This window comes from Sitophilus oryzae, unplaced genomic scaffold (genome assembly GCF_002938485.1).
Source record: "Sitophilus oryzae breed Bouriz unplaced genomic scaffold, Soryzae_2.0 scaffold_1063_pilon_pilon, whole genome shotgun sequence".
Classification (NCBI taxonomy): Eukaryota; Metazoa; Arthropoda; class Insecta; order Coleoptera; family Curculionidae; genus Sitophilus; species Sitophilus oryzae.
In genome coordinates, this window is record NW_022145686.1 from 1,695,862 (window position 1) to 1,721,246 (window position 25,385).

The following is a 25,385-nucleotide window of genomic DNA, read 5'->3' on the forward strand; positions in this document are numbered from 1 at the left end:
TGGATGCACGTTCTCTTCCGTAATCTTATTATCTTACTTGTGTTCCTCGTTAAAGCAAAGCCTCGGTACACTATTGTTGCTTGAACAAACTGTCGTGTCGACTGCGGAACGCCACTAGAGAAAAATGTGTAGTGGTCGGTTAAGGTCCGTTCGCCTTAAGATAAATTATTCAGAAATTTTAAAAATTGTGTCTTGAGAGCATAGCATGCACCGTGCAGAAGAAATTTTAGAAGGTATAATATACCGGATGTAAACGAATAAGCGCCAAAAAAATTGAAGAGGATTTCTTTTTAACAAACAAAGAATGGTGTTGATATAATATATTCATATCGATTTATTTGTTTGAGTTCTTTTTTTAGCGTTTTAACAAACGTATGTATCAGCACAGCCCTTGGTTACTGTACTAAATTTTTTCTACGCCGACTGATATCATTGGTCCTCAAAAACATTTTTTTCCACACATTTACATTCCGAGTTTCAGCCCCCTAGGGCCCGAGTTACGATGCTTCAAAGACCCATCTCAGCTCCTCGTTGGGTTTCCACTTTTTCGATCGTTACCACTTTTCATGACGCTAGCTCGCGTCTCACGGCCTTACATTTGCCAGTGCGCGTAAAAACGTTTCACTTCAATAAATAAGATGTCCGCGCGCGACCGTTTGTGATACGATTTTTACATCAATAATTTTATAATGTCGAACAAGGTAAGTTATTTTACTGATTTGTTTTAATTGAAAATGAGCAAATTGTGATAAAAAAGTGGATAATTGACTTTTTATTAAATAAGAATTATTTTTTAGATGTACTCTGCAAGAAAGATTGCAACTGCTCAAGCAAGAATATTTGAAAGAAGATAACGATTTAACTACTGAACATGACGATAAAAAGGAAGAACAAGAAGTGGATATTATAGAAAGGCAAGGGCCCAAAATAAATTCTGATACTGGAAAATAAATTTCAGATTCTGAAGCACTGAATACAGTATTACCCGAGGATCGGCAATACAGAATTGTGATAGGCGGAAAAACAGACCAACCCGTTACTCTTTTTACAGTGTTACAATTTCGTATGTTTTGAGCGCACACAAATATTTTGTAATCACTGTTATACGGATATTATTAACTTAATTTTTTGCGTGTTTTATGTTATGTATTTTATGTTTATGTTTGCTATTTGTAATGAATTAGTGTTATTTTCATTACCATATTATTTTATGCCATTACACCACTAACAACCCTTAAGACCTCTTGAATAAGCATGCGGACACACAGTCCGCGCGAGACCTTTCATGTAACAAATAAAGCGCGACCTCCGAAAGGTTAGACATAAAACTACTAATGAATTGTAAATAAATAAATAAATAAGTAAATATCTTTATTGTCAAAAAAACGTTCAACTTGTAGACAAAGGTAAACTAAACAAACAAAGTAAACAAAAAAGGTACACAAACAAACAAACAAAAGATAATACAAAACATTATACAAATAATATTGTCAGTTTTATTGTTTAAAATAACCATTTATAAATGTTTACGATATCAAAGAACAAAAAAATAAAAACAACATTCAAAAATATTTAGCTAGTTAGCTAGTAAATATCAATGACCTCTAAATAAATGTATTTCCATGTCATTAGTAAATATAGCAATAGCAAACATTAGACCAGTGTTTACAAGATCAAATTCGATTTTCAAAATATAATTCATTTATGTGTGTTGTATTATGGGTGATTGTGCATTTTTTTCGAGTTGTATAATATTGAACTTTTAACTAACTCTGAGCGTGGGGTAGGTAGATAAAGATCTTGCTCCGCGTTTCTGAGTGGATAAGTGTGAGATGGCCTTTCTTGAGAAGCTGATACATGCTTACGTATTAGGCAAACGGGTTCAAATATAAATAAGGAAGGAAGAGTCAATATTTTTAATTTTTTAAAAAAGTCCTGGCAATGAGTTCTGCTGTTTAGTCCCAGTGAATATCGAACAGCTCTCTTCTGGAGCTTGAAAATGCGGTCAAACTGAGTCGCACAACACGTACCCCCGCATGGAAGGGCATACCTGAGGTGCGACTCAAAAAGTGCATAATAAACAGTTCTATCCACTGACAAATTAAGCTTCTTAGAAACAGATCTTAATGCAAAACAGGCAGAGCTCAATTTTATCGACAAAGCTTCGATATGTATGTCCCATTTTAGAGAATTCTCTACAACAAGCCCTAAAAATTTTACAGATTTTACGACGTCAATGGAGGTGTTGTTAAGTACAAAAGGCTGCAGCGAGTTTTTATACGACAAAGCTTTAGTTTTAGAAATGCTGAGACTCAGGAGGTTCGAGTCGCACCAAGGTTTAATAGTGATTAAATCATTTGATATAATCATATGAAGTGCTGTGACGTCCTTGTTGCTCCAAGTGAAGCTAGCGTCGTCCGCAAAAAGACATATTTTGCCACTGATGTTTATGTTAGCAATGTCGTTAATAAAAAGAAGAAACAAAATAAGGCCTAGTACTGAGCCTTGTGGTACTCCACATTCTATTGGCTTGCTAGAAGACAACACCCTCACAAGTTGACTTCTGTTGCTCAGATACGACTTAAACCATTCGAGAGATGTTCCCCTGAGTGCTCCAGTTTATTAATTAGGATCTTATGATTTACACAATCGAACGCCTTAGAAAAATCACAGAAAATTGTTGCTGTAGAATGATGGTTATTTAGGCTGGAGTAAACTTTATTAAGGAGGGAAAACATAGCGTCATTTGTGGACTTGTTGCTCAGAAATCTAAATTGATATTCAATAAGTATTTTGTACTTAAACAGAAAAGATACCAGCCTTCTTTTAACCAACATTTCTAAGATCTTAGATAGCGTTGGAAGGAGTGCAATAGGGCGACAGTTAGAAACTTCATCTTTGTCTCCTCCTTTATGCAGAGGAATGATTATTGCCGTCTTGAGACATTTTGGAAAAATACCCTTTTGGAATGACATGTTTATTAAAGTAGTTAGGTGATTCAGAGTGCTTTCTGGCAGATTCGAAAACATTTTTAAAGTTAGCCCGTCGCCGTCGGTCCCAGATGAGGATTTATTTTTGATGGTAGTAATTGTACTGCGAAGCTCTTCTAAAACTACGGGCGAAAAAAAGAAACTGTGTAAGTTTACATTATCATTAGAGAGATATGAAAGTGGATCATGAGAAGGACATATGGTATAAGTTAAGTTTTTCGCTACATTTACAAAGTAATCGTTAAGGTTCTCAGGTGAGGTAGAGATATTGCTAGACGAAGAAGCTTTGTTTCTCAAATCATTCACAATAAACCATGTTTCTTTAGCAACTTTACCAGAATTGACTATTCTCCTATTATAATAAAGGTCCTTAGCGGCTCTTATAGTCTTATGATAAATTTTTCTGTATAGTTTTACGTAATTGTGGAAGAAGACACTGTCTGAGGATTTTTTTTAAGTGAGATAATGAACGCATGTTTTTAGAAGATATGCGTAGACCTTTAGTGGTCCAAGGTTTATTATGCTTATTTTTGATAGGCCTAAGAGGAAAGGATTTGAACGCTAGACTGGTTAATGTTTTTACGAAAATAGAAAATTCGGTGTCGACATCATAAGACCGAGTTGATTGTTTTACATAAGTGGCTGAACTTTTGAGCATTTTTCTCTGAAAAAATACGGCATAATTTACGAGGGGCATTTTTGATTTTGGACTTTATTAAGGAAAATTCCGTTAAAACTGCTTCATGATCAGAGAGACCCGAGCTAAAGACGTTGCAGGCGATGGAGTTAGGATCAAAAGATGACACAACATAGTCTATAGTACTAGAACTGGTTTTGGATATACTGGTAGGTGAGCCTACATGCATGGCTATTCCAAAAGAATCATTGATTATAAAAGAAATATTTCAAGGAATACGTTTACATCAGTAGTAGAGTGGTCGCAAATAAAGAAGGTGCCAGGAGCGTCATCAATATTTTGCCGGTGAACACTTCCTCGGGGTTAGATATTGCCGCTCAAAATAATTCGAAATATTATTTTAAAGGGTTAGCAGAGGCGTTAGAATTAAAATATATAAGCTGGTACTCATAGATCACCGGACCGTCGCCGTCGAATCGCAAGTAAGGGGTGCAAGGTAGGGTTGCCAATCGTCCGCTATTCCAGAGGACAGTCCTCTTTTTGATCACATGCATTGTCGTCTTTTCCCTCATGTATTGAAAAAGTCCTCTTTTTTTACATACCAAACTCAAAATCTAAAAAATATTCTTCTATTGCCTTAATGCTTTAAAATTTTTACTTTCACTACTTCCACTTATTTGCACAGAAAAGAAAATGAAGAAATTTTTCTGGAAACGATAAACATGTTTAACTATTTTATGTTTACTTACTGTTGGCTTATGTTCTGAAAAAAAGTTTTGTTCAAAATGGTTTCTTTTATTTTAACAAATTTTGAATATAAATATTTTTAAGAAAGTAAGAAAGACCATAAATCACATATCGTTGACTTTACTTGCTTTTTTTTCGTACATTCTAGACATTTGCGCGATGTTTCAAAAAATGCTTCACCTGTGCTTCTTTTTTACCTTCTCGTCCTCTATTTTTTATTTTGAAAGTTGGCAACCCTAGTGCAAGGGATAACGCTTTTGGATCCTTTTTTGGTTCCGACCACTCTATTTAAGGTAATTTAGTAAAATATAACAATTGGATAATAATTCATTCCAAAAGGAAAGAATCTTGAAACCCGAAAAATTGTTTTTTAAGCCCTTTAGGTAGTATACAAATTAAAAGTAGCCCCACGCATATAAAATACAACAGAAACATGAAAGAAAAAAGTAAATTTACGTGTTTTGGTCTTCGAACTGACAGAACAACTGCGTTTATCAAATAAACTTAATAGGCATATAGGCAAGCCCCTTATACCATCGGATATCCCTCGATTCTATTCATTCTCTAGAAGAAATAAAGAATTGACAATAAGAAAATTTGCGGCAATGTCTTCCGCTCGCCGACCGGCAATAAGTAAAAAGAATGCGAATTTATTGTTCGCCGCTCTCGAACCTACGTTAACAGAAAATGGTTTAATAAATGAAACGGGACATATTTACAATATCGACGAAACAGCTGGTAGCAGCTGAACAACCGGATTCTGATTTCTGATTCGTTACATTGTAGGCATGAAAAATTCAAGAAATGTCGTACCTATATATATCGCCTAGCGGAAGAGGGAAAATTATGTTTGGGATTATTTTTATTGCAAGAACAGAGCGAACGAAAATCACAATATGCATATCTTTTGCTTAAAATCCCGACACCAGACAAACACTGTACTGTCTTATGCATTAATAATAGTGTCTTTATTAAGGATTTATAAAAGAAAATGTGTACAAAAAAAATCAAAAAGATGGCGGCATTCATTTACCATGCTCTTCCACGCAACCATCAAACCCAAAAGATTCTATTGTAAGAAAAATTAAACTTATTATAGTCTTAGATAAATTGACAATATAGACAATGAATTAAAACCAAATTAAATCTATATACAATAATTTTCAATACTAAGGTCATGCAAGCACAGAAAAATACAAGAAATATTTAAAATTGTATGGTGACACAAGGCAAGAACTAGAAAGCACAAAGAGGTGTGTAGCATACATCCAGAGTTTTTTTAGGTTAAGTTTCTTACTGCTTATTGTTTAAAAGGTCTATAAATTTTGATTTAAAAGTCCCCAGAGAATTGCCAGTCTTTAAACTTTCAGGAACACTATTGAAAATTTTAACCGCTTTATAAGAAAAGCAGTGTTGAAATCGGTGCTGTCGAGTGCCTGGGGATCTTATAAAGATTGAAGTATCTGGTATTACAAAGCTATCTAACTTTAAAACAACCAACTTTAAGACACGCCATCTGAACTTGAAATCTTTAATCCAGAGTTAATCAGTGAGATTCTCTAAACTTGTCCGACACATGATCATATTTTCATAAATTATGAGCAAATCTCAATCAGTAATTTTGAATTTTTTGTAATGAGTTTTTATTTATTTGGGAAAGTGCGGTTATTATTGGGTCAAATTTGGTTGACTGTTGACAGGCACCTACCTACTACATTTCTTGCGAATTTACTATTAGTCCGGGAGGCAGTTAATTTCTTTTGTACTTATTTTCCCAGTCGGTGAATCTACATAAACTAATCAAAACGAATTAGGGATCACATACAGGGTGTATACAGGGTGTTCTCTATGAGTATCTCGGAAACTAATGGAGATACAGAGTCGGTTAAATGGGTAAAGAATTGCAGTTTTATGGATCATAAATATGCGCCTTTCAGATTTTTGAAAAAGTTCATGGTTTACTAAATATTTCGAAAAAAAAAACAAATTTTAGCTATTTTAAAAATTCTCCTTAATTCCATTATAATATATTTTAGACAAAAAGTTTTCAATTAAAAGTTGTAGATAATCACATCCGTAATAAGTTTGCGTACTCCGATTTTTTCTGGAGCCTGTCATTTTTGACATATGACAAAGACATACGTTTTTTTTAAAATGGAAACCATAGTTGGCCATGACTTCATAAAAAGCACAATTTTTAAGCGTTTCAGCGATATAAGCTATATGTTTTTTTTTTAGAAAAATTACTGAGTTATAGCCAATCCTTATTTTTCTTGACTAATTTCACTTAGTTAGCCATGGAAACATGTCCAATCGTCGTTCCTTTCAAAAATATGAAACTGTCACATCCAAACATTGTAAATTAAAACAAACAAAAATTGGAAATATGAAGCTTTCAAATGAAGTAAAGCGTCTAGGATTATTGGTTCAACTTTTCTTGGCCATACATTTTCGAGGATACGTTAACCGGTGAACGTTACTTACGTTTTTTACAGAACGGTTTTAAAGACATGTTAGAAAAGTTAAATCGCGCATCAATAGAATGATTCCAACATGACTTTCATTATGACCCGCCCCCCATAATGAAAGAAATATTAAAAATTATTTATATCATAATTATGCAGATTCAGGGATAGGAAGAGGTGGACCAATTGCAAGAGCCTCGTCGATCACCTGACCTATCCATTTTAGATTTTTTTATGCGCTATTGTTAAACAAGGCTACAAAAGAACAAGGCTTACAAAAGAACTTATGAATTAAGAGAGGCAGTCGAAGAGGCGCTACGGGAAAGGTTTAATTAAGTCGACCGGCCGTTCTGTCAGAATAGCTAGTAGTGTTCAGTTTTAAAAAGATGCATTTATGTAGGTACTCAAAACAATGGCGGACTTTTTGAAGATTTTCTAAAATAACTTGAAGTGTGTGTAGTGATAAGTTTTAGTTTGTGTAATGTAAATTGTAAACAAAAGCAAACAAACATTTAATAATATATTCTCTATCTTTTTATTAGTTATAAATCATAACAAAATAAAAACACCATACCAATTAAGTGAAATTAGTAAAAAAAGATAAAAATTGGTTGTCTCAGTAATTTTTCGAAAAAAAAAACATATTACAGCTTGTATTGCTGAAAAGCTTAAAAAATGGCTCTTTTTATGAAGTCATGGCCAATTATAGTTTCCATTTTGACTATAACGTTTGTGTCCAAACCAAAAATGAATGCCTTTGGGGAAGATCAGAGAACACAAACTCATTAGGGATGTGTTTATCTACAACTTTTATCTGAAAACTTTTTGTTTAAAATAGATTTTAATGGAATTAGGAACAATTTTTAAAATTTGTTTTTTTCAAAATATCTAGTAAGTCATGGACTTTTTCAAAAATCTGAGAGGCGCATATTTATGACCTCACAAAAATGCAATTCTTTCTCCGTTTAACCGACTTTCTATCTTCAATACTACGCAAGACCAAACGGTGCTAGAAGGCGTTTAAATATTGAAGAAGTCATTAAAGCCACAACTTTATTGCAGGAAGGTCGGTCGCAACGATACGTGTCGCAGCTTTTTCATGTTAAACAATCGTATTTTTAATAATATTTCAAATTTTTCAAATGGAACAAGGGTGGCTCATTAGCATATTTGGAAACAGCATTTTTTACGAAGAATTTGGTACGACACACTTGGTATTTCGAGTCAAATTGTCGTTATGAACCGCATGTTACGATTTCAAATAAACTATATGCGAAAATGTCAAAAGTTGCCATATGATATGTCATTCTATTCAGAGTGTCATTTTCTCTCGAATAAAGTAAAAAAAAATTCGAGGGTGCCATTTAAAAATCAAAAGTTGTAGTCATTTCAGGTGAAACAGGAAGTTACTACAATTCTAATTTATGTCATATACTAACATACCAAATCACGCTTTTGAGACGCACCCGGTATATATTATTTTAATGCCATTCTATAAAAGATAATATATTTCTAAATTGTGTTTAAATTTATATGGATCAAATACAGTTTTTCTGAAATTATAACATTACCTTATTTACACACATACCTATACCCCAGCCCAAGAAGTTATGATCCTTCTTAGAAATACCGCCCGGGAGAAATTTCGTTTACATAACGCAGTATCTTCTGCAAAAGGTCTATTAACTTTTTTATTATTAACAAAGAACGCCGCCGCCGACTCAACAAACATCCTCTCGGTCATGGTTGCCAACTATTTCAAGATTCTCTCTTAAAAAACGATTTTTAAGATGCTAAAACTCATTAAATGCCGACAATATACACGAATATTCTTTAATTTAAAATTTGAAGAAGAAAGAAACTGCGATAAATTGAAAGATTTAGTAGTTAACTATATACGGGTAAAAGTAAATTTTCTAGACAGTTGGTAATATCCAACCAAAGAAAAAATTCACAGATCTCGCACCTTGCGCAAGCATCCTATGTATTGAAAATACCTGACACAACATTTAAATTTATATTTGTTCCTATGTGATGTTAGTCAATCTCTCCCAATATAACAAATTAATTACCTACTATAATACATATGTTTATGTTTATTTACTTACATCTTTTCCAATACAAATAATATTGATGTTTATTAAGAATGTATCTTCAGACGCGATAGCGACCCGATACACAAATATTGTTGCATTCTGCAATACCAAATTCCTATTTCTGTTTTTGATTATTTTAGTACCTACTTATATCACTTCTGTCTAGCTCCGGCAAGGCAAATATTAAGCTTGACCAATCACGTTAGAGTTTTTGACAAAAGCGGATGCAGAACAGCTGTGGCGTACTATAATCATTTATTACAAACAAATAAAGAAAATCAATGAATATCTAAAAAACAAATATAAATTAGTAAAAACTAACCAACCCCACCAAATAACCAACTAACCAATGAATTAACACCCTCCAAATAACCACGCTAACCAAAGCTTAATAATTGCCTTGCTGGGACTCGACACAATTCTTGTATCAAGGCTCTTATATATGTATAGAAATTGCATTAATTCTATTCAAGTAATTGTACATCAGTAGTAATTGTATTGTAGTATCTTCAGTAGTATTACTAATAGTTGTTAATAATTTAATTTGATTTTGTTGCGTTGTATGTAACGTTCGATATACAGCTTTTACTTTGTTTATTTTCTTTTTTTTTCTGATTTCTTTTGTGACACTAATGAATATTTAGTTGTTGGTAGAGTATTTGCCTGTAGTTTACGTTGCCTATAACTACGATAATTTTCTACATTTGTTATACAAAAATTCTTTAACTTTTGTTTTCTCTTTTTGTGAAACTCCTTTTATTTATCAGCAAAACCTCTTCCTCCTTTTGATTTTTATCGTTAGATTTTGTGATATTCTTTTTCAGGTAGGCTTTAACTGACATCGTCCGATTTTCTTTTTTTTTTTTTGTCAGATTTCTTTCATTTTTATGTTTTGAAATATTTAAACCGAACAACCAAACTATCGAACTACGAACTGCCGAGTTACTGAAGTACAACTTCACAAGAATAGCTAGAGATGTGAGCAATATAAAATAACACGCGACCGGTGCTATCCCCAAGTCTCTTCCTATATTTGTTCAACTGTACCGAACTACCGAAATACGAACTACCGAACTAACAACTAAACAAACTAACGAACTACCGAAGTACCGGACTACCCGTAATTTATAGTCTATGTTTATTCTGATGTATAAGTTATATTATTGTAAAGTTTTATTAAAATCCATTCATTAGTTTTTGCGTGGAAGTGTAACAATAAAGATCTATACATCCATCTATACATCCAAACAAACGTTCGCGTTTATAATATTAGTAAGGATTGCCAAACAATTAAAATATGTAGAATGTAGAATGAGTAAGAGGGGGGGGGGCTTAATCGCTGCGACCTTAAAGATCTATTGTGCCCCCCTTCCTTGAGTCATCACACAGTCTATAACCCATCATACCCCTGTTGTAGAGGGGACAGGGTATTTTCCATCCTCCTCTGACTATAGTTCTTCCTCAGAGGGTAAACACCCTTGCACGGTTGGAGTTTAGCCCACCCTGTCGCCCTTCACAATCGAGGAGCTTGCCTCCGGCTGAGGAACCCGTGAGGTGGAGGCTGGAGGATCTGTCTCCATTTTCTCCATCTCTTTAACTTGGTCTCAGAACGTTAAAATTAGTGGTAGTCATTTTTAGTTAGTAAAATAAAGTTAACAAACTTTTAGCTTATCCACTAATTATGCTTCAGGTTTATGAGAAGAATATCATTTTAGCCTTTGATTATCATCCATTAACCTTTTACTTGACAGTGTCGGATACGTTACCTATATTTAATTCATATCTCGAATTTAAATTTTTCTAAGTTTCCTCTTGGTGTCTCTGGTGGACAACCAACAATATATGATATATATTGTTGATTGTATAAGTTAAAGTTTTCTAAGTTTGCTCTTGGTGTCTCTGGTGGACAACCAACAATATATGATATATATTGTTGATTGTATAACTTAAAGTTTTCTAAGTTTCCTCTTGGTGTCTCTGGTGGACAACCAACAATATATGATATATATTGTTGATTGTATAACTTAAAGTTTTCTAAGTTTCCTCTTGGTGCCCCTGGTGGACAACCAACAATATATGATATATATTGTTGATTGTGTAACCTAACCTAACCGAATACAACCAACAATATATGATATATATTGTTGATTGTATAAGTTAAAGTTTTCTAAGTTTCCTCTTGGTGTCTCTGGTGGACAACCAACAATATATGATATATATTGTTGATTGTGTAACCTAACCTAACCGAATACAACCAACAATATATGATATATATTGTTGATTGTATAAGTTAAAGTTTTCTAAGTTTCCTCTTGGTGTCTCTGGTGGACAACCAACAATATATGATATATATTGTTGATTGTGTAACCTAACCTAACCGAATACAACCAACAATATATGATATATATTGTTGATTGTATAAGTTAAAGTTTTCTAAGTTTCCTCTTGATGTCTCTGGTGGACAACCAACAATATATGATATATATTGTTGATTGTATAATTTAAATTTTTCTAAGTTTCCTCTTGGTGTCTCTGGTGGACAACCAACAATATATGATATATATTGTTGATTGTATAAGTTAAAGTTTTCTAAGTTTGCTCTTGGTGTCTCTGGTGGACAACCAACAATATATGATATATATTGTTGATTGTATAACTTAAAGTTTTCTAAGTTTCCTCTTGGTGTCTCTGGTGGACAACCAACAATATATGATATATATTGTTGATTGTATAACCTAACCTAACCGAATACAACCAACAATATATGATATATATTGTTGATTGTATAACTTAAAGTTTTCTAAGTTTCCCCTTGGTGCCCCTGGTGGACAACCAACAATATATGATATATATTGTTGATTGTATAAGTTAAAGTTTTCTAAGTTTCCTCTTGGTGTCTCTGGTGGACAACCAACAATATATGATATATATTGTTGATTGTGTAACCTAACCTAACCGAATACAACCAACAATATATGATATATATTGTTGATTGTATAAGTTAAAAAGTTTTCTAAGTTTCCTCTTGGTGGACAATATATGATATATATTGTTGATTGTATAACTTAAAGTTTTCTAAGTTTCCTCTTGGTGTCTCTGGTGGACAACCAACAATATATGATATATATTGTTGATTGTATAACTTAAAGTTTTCTAAGTTTCCTCTTGGTGTCTCTGGTGGACAACCAACAATATATGATATATATTGTTGATTGTATAAGTTAAAGTTTTCTAAGTTTCCTCTTGGTGTCACTGGTGGACAACCAACAATATATGATATATATTGTTGATTGTATAATTTAAAGTTTTCTAAGTTTCCTCTTGGTGTCTCTGGTGGACAACCAAAAATATATGATATATATTGTTGATTGTATAAGTTAAAGTTTTCTAAGTTTCCTCTTGGTGTCTCTGGTGGACAACCAACAATATATGATATATATTGTTGATTGTATAAGTTAAAGTTTTCTAAGTTTCCTCTTGGTGTCTCTGGTGGACAACCAAAAATATATGATATATATTGTTGATTGTATAAGTTAAAGTTTTCTAAGTTTCCTCTTGGTGTCTCTGGTGGACAACCAACAATATATGATATATATTGTTGATTGTATAAGTTAAAGTTTTCTAAGTTTCCTCTTGGTGTCTCTGGTGGACAACCAACAATATATGATATATATTGTTGATTGTATATGTTAAAGTTTTCTAAGTTTCCTCTTGGTGTCTCTGGTGGACAACCAACAATATATGATATATATTGTTGATTGTATAATTTAAAGTTTTCTAAGTTTCCTCTTGGTGTCTCTGGTGGACAACCAACAATATATGATATATATTGTTGATTGTATAATTTAAAGTTTTCTAAGTTTCCTCTTGGTGTCTCTGGTGGACAAACAACAATATATGATATATATTGTTGATTGTTTAATTTAAAGTTTTCTAAGTTTCCTCTTGGTGTCTCTGGTGGACAACCAACAATATATGATATATATTGTTGATTGTATAATTTAAAGTTTTCTAAGTTTCCTCTTGGTGTCTCTGGTGGACAACCAACAATATGTGATATATATTGTTGATTGTATAATTTAAAGCTTTCTGAGTTTCCTCTTGTGTCTCTCTGGATTTGTTATCAGCACATCACAATAATAGCCGCACGTGTTCAAACAGTTGATGAAACTCCGATGAGTTTTTAAATATTTATTAAAGAATTAGATTGTCGAGATATACTGGCAAACAACAAAAGTAAAGATTCAAAATGAAGGTCCCAAAGAGAAAACTGTTAAAATTTGAATGATCTAATGAGAAATTCCAGTTATACGCCATCATTATCGATAAATAATGTATTCCACAGTCGCAATGTAAAACTCCGATTGAATATTTTAATTTGCGATTTTTCTGAAGATGTTTTTGTTCTAATAGTTAAACAGACAAATATACAGGGTGGTTCAAATTGTATTCCGGAAACTTCAGCGACATATTCTGCAGATAAAAATAAGTAAAAAAGTTATTATAAATGTATGTTCTAAAATGCTTAGTTTCGGAGATACAGGGTATAGAATTTTCATTTTTATTTCGATTTTTTCCAAATAATTTCTGAAGTAACTCCAATATTTGGATGAAAATTGGTGTTTGGAAGTTCTTTGACATGAGAAATTTGATTTCGATGTCAATATGGCTCCTACTTTTAGAGGGCGCCACCTACGTATTCTTTAATTGGTTTGAAAAGTAATAACTTTTTGTCCGTACCGGCATAAAACTAGGTAGTTAAGAAATATACATTTACAACGTTTTTTACGTAAAAATGGTCTCTTGGTAAAAATCGCTACGAGTAATGGTTCTCGAGATATTTGGAATCGAAATTACCAATACCTGTCATCATTGACATAAATTAAACATGTTGACTAAATAGTTATTAGACTAAAATCATAAATTTGAAATGTTTTTGTTCCAAAAGTTCAACAGAAACTGTTTTATCATCATTTTTTTCGAAGAAAAATTTATGATTAGTTTAAAAAACAAAAAGTTCCCAAATTTCTCATTTCAATCAAATAACTATCTACTCAACATGTTTATTTTTAGTCAATAATGACATGTATTGACTATTTCCGTTGTAAATATCTTCAAAACGGTTGCTCGTAGGGAGTTTTACCAAGAAACATTTTTTACGTAGAAAATCACGGATATGTATATTTTGCACTCAGTAGTTTTATACAGGTACGGACAAAAAGTTATTACTCTTCAAAAGAGTTAAAACACATGTAGGTGGCGCCCTCTACAAATAGGAGTCATTTTGATATCAAAATCAAATTTCTCATGTCAAAAAACTCCGAGACACCAATTTTCATCCAAATATTGACGTTACTTCAGAAATTATTTGGAAGAAATCGAAATAAAAATGAAACTTCTACACCCTGTATCTCCGAAACTAAGCATTTTAGGATATACATTTATATGAACTTTTTTACTTATTTTTATCAGTGAAATATGCTGCCGATGTTTCCGGAATACAGTTCGGACCACCCTGTATATTGTACACAAGCTACACTAACAGAAATTGTTTTTTGAATTTTTACTCTAATTAGTTGCGATTTTGAAGTATACTCTGCACCAAAGAAAAGTGACTTTTTATGTAGGACAATTATAATTTTAGTGTTTTGATATTAAATAAATATAATAATTTTTTGATAAAGTTTTTAAATGAACTGTCATTTTTTCTTCCGATCCTACTAACATCTCGGGAACTATATTTTTTTACCCCATAAATCGGTATCAAAAATGGACACTGTGTCTCCAGAGAAACGTTCTTTATTTGACAAATTCATCTGTCAACCTGGCAATGTATCTTATAGCATACATACGGTTTCTTGAAAAATACTTTTTCTTGAAAAGTTTGCTTTTTCAGTACATTACCATATATCCCTTGGTGGGCTGGCACAGAGAGTTGGAGGAGTTTATTTTATTTGTCTAATTTGTTCAATCTCTTACTAAGTGGATCGTTCATAAAGCTGCTTGACTATCGGATAAGATGGCTATTTCTTGTTTCCGATAGTTCCTATCTATTTTTAAGGTAAGTTGTACGCATCTTTCGATAGCATAGATTTCTGGCTTGAACGGTACTGTGTAGGTGCCCTATAGTTCTGAGTATTTAATTTTCGGCTCAAATAATCGTCTCCCTTTTCCTGTTTTGGTTTTGGAAGCATCGGTATACCATACCACGTTATAGTACGGTCTTTTAACTGCTGAAAATAAAGGTAAGGAAAACCCTACTTTACAGAGAATATAAACAGGATGACGAGAAAATAAACATGTGATATGCAATTGCCTAAACATATCGTCAATCAGACTTTCATTTCAGTTCATATTCAGACTCCAGGTCAATCCCACGTACTCTAATCGATTTACAGGAGATATCCTTTATTAACAATGCCAAATCCTAAATTAATATATAAATAATCTAAACTGGCAACGCGGCTGTTGATCTTGGACATCGAGTTCATCGAGCTCAAGGTCCATCAAGGACGCAGATGAAGCCCACTTCGTTCGCGCGTCTACGTCACACGCGGTTTGGTCTAGAACATACAGGGTGTGGAGATTTGGACGTGGGCAAAAATTAGGAGATATAAAATATATATTACATGGCGACTGGCAAAAAGAATAACAAAATCATGGCCATACTTCTATATTAAGAATATAGAAGGCATAAAAAAATGTCAGAAAAGAAGGTACATTTTTAGAAACAGCTTTTAAAATATACGTAGGTAGAAATCTTAATAATTTACAGTAAAATAATAACTATTCCAAGTTTAAATATTTTTTGTAAAAATTATTGATTAACTATCAGTTTAGGGATTTCTTTTTTAATATTATATTCATTGACATATAATGATTTTTTTTTAATATTATATTCATTGAGATATAATGAATTTTATCCTAAAACGAATTTTATCTCCCTCCCCAATCTTTTTTTCGGTTCATTTTATCCTTTATTGACAAATAGGTATATTATGCTAATAGAATAATTAAATTGTTATTTTTTTTGTATATTTAGAACAGCGGGGAAGGACGGAATAATAGCTGAAACGCTTAAATACGCTGGTAGAAGAATTTGGAAAATCGTAGCAAATATTACCAGCTGCTGCCTAAGGCGCGATTCTCACTATAATAAACCGTCACTGTCACGTCGAACCGCCGGCGCCGGCATGCCACCGGCCACAACTGTAAATATTCTTAAATGGCCAACAATGAACATATTATTCACACTACCCGCGTTTACATCATGTTTTATGTGACGGTACGTTATAGCGAGAATCGCGCCTAAGGAGAAAACACTATGGTTTCCAATTTTCGGGATCGGGATCCCATTTTGAAATCCCGGGATTGGAACCTATAATCCCGGGATCCCGGGATTGATTATCAGAATGAGAAATATAATCTAAAGAAATACTTAATAATAATCTGAATTTATTAATAAATGCAGATACATATGTCAAAAAGCAAATGAGAAAAGATCTTTACTAAACTAGACAAAACAAAGTAACATTCATATTTAGTGATTAAAAAAATCAATTCTTATTGAAAAAAAAAATATAGCAAACACGGGATATTACTTTTGAATGTAATTGGCGTTCTGCTTAGTATAATAAAATATGATGTTTTAAAGACCAAAGTGTGTAAAGTTGAATCATTTTAGATTGGGCATTTAAATTTTTTGCGATTTTCAGTATCCCGAGATTTAATATCGGGATTTTGGGATTAAACAAACACCTGGATCCCGGTTTGGAGACCCTAGAAAACAAACACCTCAAAATTGAAATAGCGCCAACATAATTTTAATTCATAAGAAAGGCAACAGGGAAGACATCAGAGACTATATACCAATAAGCCCATTACAAGTAACATACCTAATAATATTTACAAAAATAATAAACAAAATAAGAAACACATTAGACACTGCACAATAGTGATGGGCACTACGATTCTTTTTAGTAGATCAAATCACACAATTCAATTTCTCATATTGAATCGACACCTACGATTCGTTCACTTGTCTTTTTCAACGAATCACATGCACAATTTACGCTTCATAAAAACAAGAATTGTAACTAGCACTACCGGCGATAATTTGGTCGGACAATTACTTAAGGGCAAAAAAAAGAAATATACAGTTCTTTTATTTGTTTTTCAACACTTTATAGCACTTGCGTAATTGGATTGATTATTTTACCCAATAATATTAAATTATCAATCCAATTACTATCATAAACCTCTAAAAATAGTGCATTTTTAAAATCGCGAGACCCAAGAATACTAAGAGTTGCATATTTCCTACGTTTTATGTTTCTAGATTAAGGTTATTTTTAAAACAATTTTGCAGCATAAGAAGATAGAAGAGCGTACCAATAGTACCTGCTGAGATAAGCTAGGTATTACCACTTAAACATCGACTAGATATGTTCGCATTTTCTTCTAGCAATATAAACTGAAATAAAATATGCATTCAGAAATTCTACCAGCGTTAATATGTACTTAAAAGTTAACTCTAAGTAAGTAATTACAACCAATAGGTATCAGTAAGTTATTACTAGGCAAGATACCAATACATTTATGTCAGGTTTATTTTAGAATCTTTTTAAGAACTGTGGAAGAAATCCTATCCCATTTATAATTGATCGCACGGAAAAAGTATAGTATATGATGCGTAATTATATTTTTTTCTAAAGCGAATCTTAGATGGTTAAGATACTTTTTATCTATTTTCAATCATATGCTGGTCCAGTTCATCTGACGGAAGATTTCTTCTAGTGTTGTAACGTTTTCTTGACACAATGCAAACGGCAGCTTTTCGTCTTTGCGAGCAGTCGTAGGTTCGTTGTTTATTTTTTTATTAGGTGTTATATTTAATCAATTAAAACAAAAATTATTAGGCGCCAAGACATTCACTCAGAAATAATAGATCAGTTTACCCCAACTTAAATTTATTTATCATTCAAAAAATATTAGACAAGGACAATAATTGGTGGATGAAGTTAGGTTTTTTAAAATGAATTAATACTTAAGAAAAATAAGTAATCAAAATTTAATTGTATGACAAAAAAAATAGTATCACTTGTCTTGCTAGTTAAAAATCATTGACATATTAATATTAAATTATGCAAAATAAAGTTAAATAAGTACCTCAAACTAACGCAGTTCATGAACCTTGTTGTATGCGCACATAATTTCGTCAATAAATCAAAAGTTAATTAAATAAATATGTCAAGTGACACCATCACAAAATACTTGACAAGATATAGTATATATCAAAAATTTGTATATTTAAAATTAAGAAAGTTAATAATTACATAATTAATTACGCAATTTGTCAACAGTAAGTAAATAGATTTAAAATGAGTTAATAAAAAATGTATGAAATCTGGCCTGATTATCCGGTGCAATTCTAGGCTTTGGCTCGTCCTTCTGGATGGTGTGTGGACGTTAGGTGTGGGAGCTCATCCGCAATCTACCACAGCCTCGAACAGCCCCTTACAATAGAACCAGCCAAGTGGAACCAGCCAGTGGAAATCAAACATGGATCATAGATATAGGCTCTTGTACCTCAAACATGCCTCAAACCACCAATCATGACATATAACTTGCCATGTAACTGGAAGGTAAAACCCTCACGATGCTGAGGGTTTACTCAAAAATTAAATTCATGACAGGACAACCAAAACCACATTTAGAAAATGTGTAAAGAGATAATGTTGAACCAACAGAGTAAAAATCTGATGAAGATCAAACTTACCACAAAAATACCCTTGAAAAGTTAAAATTGATTCCTTCCCCAAATGCCTGGAACCATTAGGACTACATTCTAAAGGTTAATAGAATTAAAAAGTTTAAACTTTTTCGGATGACTTCAGATAAGTATGTCGATGTTTAAGCCACGAAATCTGAATCAAAAATGGTGACTTCCGATAGTCAAAAAGATGCTCTAGTTCTGCGCCGACAAGGGCAAGTACGATCAACAGAGTATCCGAAATTAGTCAAAACTAATTCGGTAGGCTGTATGTTGGGTTGCCAATAGTATCGTTTTATTAAAACGTTACAGTGTGGCTGTAAACAGCTTTGGGGATATCGCATCTCCCTGTTGTACTCCTTTACCAAATGGAAATTCTGGGGTTATTTAATATACTTATCATTAGGTACTCTTGCTTTGGCTTCTTTTTTTTGGTTTGTTTCTACGGCGCTGGCGGTGATATAGGCATAAAGTCAGGCACCAATATTTAGACTTGAGCAAAAGCCCTAAACAAACATCATGAGCATAAAATGCAAACGATAACATAGTTATTTACAAGAAAAAAAACTTATTTATACTGTGCTTAGTACGGGAGTATCTGTAAGGTATTTAATTTTCACGTTAATATTTTTCTTAAAATAATATTTATGATATTTAGCAGCTATAAACCATTAAATGTGGGACTAAAAGACGAAATCGTGTTTTTCTGCAATTCCAAATAAATATTTTTGGCCTCTGCTCAATATGATAAAAAAACGGTGTCAGCGATGGTTATAAAATGAAGATGGCGGTCATTTTATATGTAAAATTATATGGGGAATATATATATATATATATACTATTTATCAAAGACTTCTAATACCAATTTAATATTTTTAAAAACCACAGAGAAATACCGCATGATCGAAAAAAAATGGCGTCCAGTTGGCTTGGAAATGAACATGGATGACATTCCCCATATAATTTTACATATAAAATGACCGCCATCTTCATTTTATAACCATCGCTGACACCGTTTTTTTATCATATTGAGCAGAGGCCAAAAATATTTATTTGGAATTGCAGAAAAACACGATTTCGTCTTTTAGTCCCACATTTAATGGTTTATAGCTGCTAAATATCATAAATATTATTTTAAGAAAAATATTAACGTGAAAATTAAATACCTTACAGATACTCCCGTACTAAGCACAGTATAAATAAGTTTTTTTCTTGTAAATAACTATGTTATCGTTTGCATTTTATGCTCATGATGTTTGTTTAGGCTTTTGCTCAAGTCTAAATATTGGTGCCTGACTTTATGCCTATATCACCGCCAGCGCCGTAGAAACAAACCAAAAAGAAGCCAAAGCAAGAGTACCTAATGATAAGTATATTAAATAACCCCAGAATTTCCATTTGGTAAAGGAGTACAACAGGGAGATGCGATATCCCCAAAGCTGTTTACAGCCACACTGTAACGTTTTAATAAAACGATACTATTGGCAACCCAACATACAGCCTACCGAATTAGTTTTGACTAATTTCAGATACTCTGTTGATCGTACTTTGCCCTTGTCGGCGCAGAACTAGAGCATCTTTTGACTATCGGAAGTCACCATTTTTTGATTCAGATTTCGTGCTGCCTTAAACATCGACATACTTATCTGAAGTCATCCGAAAAAGTTTAAACTTTTAATTCTATTAACCTTTAGAATGTAGTCCTAATGGTTCCAGGCATTTGGGGAAGGAATCAATTTTAACTTTTCAAGGGTATTTTTATTGTAAGTTTGATCTTCATCAGATTTTTTACTCTGTTGGTTCAACATTATCTCTTTACACATTTTCTAAATGTGGTTTTGAATTTGTCCTGTCATGAATTTAATTTTTGAGTAAACCCTCAGCATCGTGAGGGGTTTACCTTCAATTACATGGCAAGTTATATGTCATGATTGGTGGTTTTGAGGCATGTTTGAGGTACAAGAGCCTATATCTATGATCCATGTTTGATTTCCACTGGCTGGTTCCACTTGGCTGGTTCTATTGTAAGGGGCTGTTCGAGGCTGTGGTAGATTGCGGATGAGCTCCCACAACTAACGTCCACACACCATCCAGAAGGACGAGCCAAAGCCTAGAATTGCACCGGATAATAGGCCAGATTTCATACATTTTTATTAACTCATTTTAAATCTATTTACTTACTGTTGACAAATTGCGATAATTAATTATGTAATTATTAACTTTCTTAATTTTAAATATACAAATTTTGATATATACTATATCTTGTCAAGTATTTGTGATGGTGTCACTTGACATATTTATTTAATTAACTTTTGATTTATTGACGAAATTATGTGCGCATACAACAAGGTTCATGAACTGCGTTAGTTTGAGGTACTTATTTAACTTTATTTTGCATAATTTAATATTAATATGTCAATGATTTTTAACTAGCAAGACAAATGATACTATTTTTTTTGTCATACAATTAAATTTTGATTACTTATTTTTTCTTAAGTATTAATTCATTTTAAAAAACCTAACTTCATCCACCAATTATTGTCCTTGTCTAATATTTTTTTTTGAATGATAAATAAATTTAAGTTGGGGATAAACTGATCTATTATTTCTGAGTGAATGTCTTGGCGCCTAATAATTTTTGTTTTAATTGATTAAATATAACACCTAATAAAAAAAAATAAACAACGAACCTACGACTGCTCGCAAAACGAAAAGCTGCCGTTTGCATTGTGTCAAGAAAACGTTACAACACTAGAAGAAATCTTCCGTCAGATGAACTGGACCAGCATATGATTGAAAATAGATAAAAGTATCTTAACCATCTAAGATTCGCTTTAGAAAAATATAATTACGCATCATATACTATACTTTTTCCGTGCGATCAATTATAAATGGGATAGGATTTCTTCCACAGTTCAAAAGATTCTAAAATAAACCTGACATAAATGTATTGGTATCTTGCCCTAGTAATAACTTACTGATACCTATTGGTAATGACTTACTTAGAGTTAACTTTTAAGTACATATTAACGCTGGTAGAATTTCTGAATGCATATTTTATTTCAGTTTATATTGCTAGAAGAAAATGCGAACATATCTAGTCGATGTTTAAGTGGTAATACCTAGCTTATCTCAGCAGGTACTATTGGTACGCTCTTCTATCTTCTTATGCTGCAAAATTGTTTTAAAAATAACCTTAATCTAGAAACATAAAACGTAGGAAATATGCAACTCTTAGTATTCTTGGGTCTCGCGATTTTAAAAATGCACTAACCGAAAGCACTTTAATAATTATAATAACCATAAAAAAGATTTGAGCTTATTTTCAATTAGCATAGTTTAAATAGTTACAATAGTGTGATGCGTGCATGTAGGTTGCTTACATAAACTGTGTCGCTTGTTCAGGTTAAATAGGTATATAGCAGGTGTTAGAGGTAGTAATTTTAGGCAATAAAGGTACTCTGCGTAAAGTTTGTAACAAAAAGTAAAGTGTTCTGTCACTGAGGTACTAAAGAAAATATTATGTGAAATCAATTCAGCATACAATAAATAATAAAAATAGAGGTAAATTTCAAATGTTCAATAGAATAAATATTGTCTACAGGGTTGTTCACCACATACGACACGGAGTATTGTAGCTAAATGATTAGATTTTTACAAATTGTAAGTTTTGGGTTTGTTGAAGGACTATTAGAGCTACAATTTAAAAATATTTTTAAAAGATACAGAATGTCCTAAATAAATAAAAAATATCAAGTATCATATTTTTTTAAACGGAACACCCTGTATATCATTACATTTTTAGTTTCTACGATTAAAATAAAGGTAAATTTGATTAAGGTTTATTACACTTAAACCTTACCGTTTTTGAAATATTTTGAATTTTGTGAAATTGCAGTAAAATTTTTAAGGCTTCATTTCTCCAAGGGTATCAAAGTTTTTAATACTAAATATTTACTGAAGTCTATCTATTGACCAGTTATTGTGTTGCAATAATAAAAAATAATACTACCTCATACAGAGTGTCTAAAAATTTATTTTAAATTACTTCTAGCTAACGGCAATAACTTGTTTAATCCAAATGGAACTTACCCTGTATATTTTAAAAGAATCAGATGCACAATTTAATTGTCTATAAAATTGTATTATACCACTTTTTAACTATCCCTTCAAGTTTTCGTAGAAAAAGCATTTTCTTATAATTTAGACCTCATTTATCAATATACCCAGGGAATATTGACATTTTAGATTGTTTTTAAAGCAAAAAATGTACAAAATATACAGGCTAGTAATATTATCGTTTTGAGCAAAATGATAATGTTACTTGCCCATTTGTATGCAAAAAAAACTATTTAATCTTTATAAAAGATTATACCATTAATTAAATATACACCACCATTATTTCCGCCCAAATACTAATTAATTACAAATACTTAATTATATTCGTTAATAAATTATTCTAAATAAATGTGGATTTGAAGCAGAAGTCAATATAATAATAAGTTATGAAAATTAATGTCTCTGTTTTTATAAATAAGCAATTGTCAAAAAATGAAATATCATTTTTAAGGTGTTACTTTTTACCACACTGTTTAATACACATACCAAATTCAGTTTTTTAGTATTTGGAGCAATTATTATTAATCAAAGCAAACAGTCAATTAATGTAGTTTTGATTACTGAACTCAAATTAATTTATTTTTTAAAGAAATAAACAAACTATATCGACAATATTCGTATCTGTACTCTTTAAAAATAATCTAAAATGTGAGTATTCCATGGGTATATTGATAAATGAGTTCTAAATTACAAGAAAATGCATTTTCTACGGAAACTTGAAGATAGGTAAAAAATGGTATGATACAGTTTGATAGACAATTAAATTGTGCATCTGATTCTCATAAAATATACAGGGTGTTCCGTTTAAATTAAACAAGTTATTGCCGTTTAAAGCTAGTAATTATTTAAAATAAAATTTTAGACCTCTGTAAAAGGTAGTATAATTTTTATTATTGCAACATAATAACTGTCCAATAATTAAACTTCAGTAAATATTTAGTACCTATCAAAAACTTTGATATCCTTGGAGAAATGAAGCCTTAAAATTTTGACTACAATTTCACAAAATAGAAAATATTTCAAAAACGGTAAGATTTAAGTGTTATACCTTTATCAAATTTACCTTTATTTTAATCGTAGCAACTAAAAATGTAATAATATACAGGGCGTTTCATTTAAAAAATACAACTTTGATATTTTTTATTTATTTGGGACACTCTGTATCTTGTAAAAATATTTTTAAATTGTAGCTCTAATAGTCCTTCAACGAACCCAAAACTTACAATTTGTAAAAATCTAATCGTTTAGCTACAATACTCCGTGTCGTATATGGTGAACAACCCTGTATAATTTTGTTAAACGTTTTTACCAAAAACTTATACCGTGTGGTGCATCGAAACACGGGAAAAGGTCAAATATTATCTCCCCAGATGATTTTATGCAAAAATTGTATTATTCGGTATAGGCTTTCCGGAGACTGATGAGCTGCGAACATATCTAATACAGCGGGGATACTATTTCCAGCAAAATGCCGTTTAACCATCTTAATTTTTTCAGAAGTTGCGAAAATTATAATTATTTTGTACAAAATTACTCCATTTGGTACCTTCAAACTTTTGTAAACAAAGTGTGACATCGAGATACAGGGTGTAGAAGTTTCATTTTTATTTTTATTTTTTCCAAATAATTTCTGAAGTAACGTCAACATTTGTATGAAAATTGGTGCATACTGGGAGTGCTAATTGGTGTCTGGGAGTTTTTTGACATGAGAAATTTGATTTTGATGTCGTGACTCCTACTTGTAGATGGCACCACCTACATATTTTTTAACTGATTTGAAGAGTAATGACTCCGAATTTTGAAGAGTAATGAGTCCGTACCTGTATAAAACTATTGAATAAAAAATATACATTTAAGACGTTTTTATGTAAAAAAAGGTCTCGCTACGAGTAATGGTTCTCGAGATATTTGGAATCGAAATTATCAATACCTGTCATCACTGACAGAAATTAAACATGCTGACTAAATAGTTATTAGATTGAAATCATAAATTTGAAATGTTTTTGTGCCAAAAGCTCAACAAAAACTGCTTTTTAACTGTTTACTCATGTTCATTTTTTGCCAATAATGACATGTATTGACTATTTCCATTCTAAATATCTTGAGAACGGTTGCTCGTAGCAATGAGACATTTTTACGTAAAAAATCACGGAACTGAATATTTTTTCACTCAGTAATTTTATACAGGTACGGACGAAAAGTTATAACTTTTCAAAACAGTTAAAACACATGTAAGTGACGCCCCCTATAAATAGGAGTCATATTGACATCAAAATCAAATTTCTCATGTGAAAAAACTCCTAGACATCCAAAGACCACTTTCATCCAAATATTGACGTTACTTCAGAAATTATTTGGAAAAATTCGAAATAAAAATGAAGCTTCTATACCCTGTAAAATTGTATTTCCGAAACTAAGCATTTTCGGACATACATTTATACGTTTTCAGTGAATAGTTTTATACCGGTACGGACGAAAAGTTATTACTCTTCAAAACAGTTAAAGCGCACGTGGGTGGAGCCCTCTACAAATAGCAGTCTTATTGACATCAGAAACAAA